A 2,157-nucleotide genomic window follows, 5' to 3' on the forward strand; every position below is an offset into this window, starting at 1 on the left:
GGGGAGCGGGGGCCGTGACCCTTGGCGGGACGTGGCTCGTTAGAAGAAGGCGGCGCTGGGCCGGCGACGGTGCAGGTGGATCAGGAAGGTTCGCGTGGTGCTGCGGGTCCGGCCCGCGGGCGCCAGGCCTTGGGACGCCGTCGAACAGAAAGAAGCGGTGCAGAGCGGGGCGCGAGCGGAGCGGAGCGGGCACTTCCAGCGCTGACTTCTGAATAGGAAAGGGAAAATGGGTAAAGATATGAAAAGACAAGGTTCGCACGTCCTCCTGCACCGGGGAGGCTGAACGTGGACGAGCAAGTCGGAAGGGCGAGCCGACACCGCCGCGAGAGCTATTTGCACCACGGATTTCGTTTACCGGCGAGCAACTTGCCTTCTTCTCCCACTACACCTCGTGTGCGGGGAGACGCTTTCGAGGAAGTCGAAACGGCATCCTGCAGCCCAACACCCGGCTCTTGCCAACAAGGATAAAGATTTTTTCAAGTGTTTCAAGGATCAAAATGAAAGACAAGCGAAAATGATGAAAGACGGCATCACGGTGCCCGCTGGAGACAAGCTATGGAGCTCATTGCAAAGACAAAAAGCCACGTGCAATCGCAGTCTTTAATTTCACCAGCAGGTAAAGAGGCTGTGAGCCGCGTCGGCGGGCTCGGACGCACCCGGTGAAATCGCAGAGGTTCCCCTTGGAGACGATGCGATAAGTCGCCGCATTGATGATGTCTCAGCCAACGCTGAACCTGTTGTTCGTGAACAAATAAAATCAAGCCGAAAACGTGCTTTGTGGCTTGATGAGTCAACAGACATCAGCAGTCACGCTCAGCTCTTGGCTAATGTCGGGTCTGTCGACAGAGATGGGATAAAAGAAGGTTTTTTATTTTGCAAACAGCTACCAGGTAACACGGCTGGAGAGGAAATATTCAGGGCGACAATGGCCCATTTTCAGGAGGGAGAACTGGAAGGGAAAAGCTGCCTGAGCGTCTGCACAGACGGGGCAGCCTCTACAACAGAGAAAGTGCAAGGTCAAGCAAGGAAACCTGGACGTGCTGGTGACCCACTGGTTCCACTGGGAACTGTGGGTCAACAGAGAAAATAGAGAATTTAAAAGCACGGCCCTTGAGAAGTCGCCTGTTCTCGTTGTTACATGAGGGTTTCATAGATTTCACAGACATTAGGGCTGGAAGGGACCTCGGGAGATCATCGAGTCCAGTCCCTGCCCCAGGGGCAGGAAGTCAGCTCGGGTCAAAGGATCCCAGCAAGATAAACGTCCAAATGTCTCTTGAAGGAGTCCAGAGGAGGTGCCCGCACCACCTCCGGCGGCAGTCTGTTCTTGGGGGCTCGGACAGTACAGAAGGTCTTCCTTATGTCCAGCCTGAAACAATTGCGGAGGAGTTTGTGACCGTTGGAACTTGTCATCCCTTGGGGCGCTCTGGTGAGCAGACGTTCCCCCAGTTCCTGGTGAGCACCCCTGATGGACTTATAGGTGGTCACCAGGCCCCCCCCCCGGGTCCCCCCGAGCCTGCACTTTTCCAAGCTGAAGAGCCCCGTGACTCTCAGCCTCTCTTCATAAGGTCTCTTCTCCTGCCCTCTGATCATGCGCGTGGCTCTCCTCTGGACTCTCCCAAGCTTCTCAACATCCTTCCTGAATTGTGGAGCCCAAAACTGGACGCAGTACTCCAGCTGCGGCCTCACCAAGGTGGAGTACAAGGGGAGAATGACGTCCGGGGATTTGCTTGAGAAGCCAAGCCAGCATTTTGGTCGCTTTACTAGCCGCAGCATCACATTGCAGGCTCGTGTTCATCTTGTGGTCAATGATGACCCCCAAGTCCCTTTCGCCTGTAGTACTAGCCAGCGTAGCACTGCCGGGCTTATAAGGAAGCTGCGGGTTTTTCTTCCCAAGGTAAAAGAAATATAGTACAGGACGGCCAGGGTGAGGGAGAATTGTTATTCTTCATCAATGTAGACCATGTGAAGGAACACGTTGAGAGGCTGGACACCTTCAAGTCAGCTGGCCCTGACGGTTTACACCCCAGGGTACTTAAGGGGCTCCCCCCCGCCCCACGGTGGAGTACCTTGCATTTTTTGGTGTTGAAGGCCATCAGGTTTTCATCCGCCTATTTTCTAAGCCTGTCCAGGTTGGTCGGGATCATCATCCTGTCCTCA

The sequence above is a fragment of the Alligator sinensis genome, unplaced genomic scaffold (genome assembly GCF_000455745.1).
Source record: "Alligator sinensis unplaced genomic scaffold, ASM45574v1 scaffold8_1, whole genome shotgun sequence".
Taxonomy (NCBI): Eukaryota; Metazoa; Chordata; order Crocodylia; family Alligatoridae; genus Alligator; species Alligator sinensis.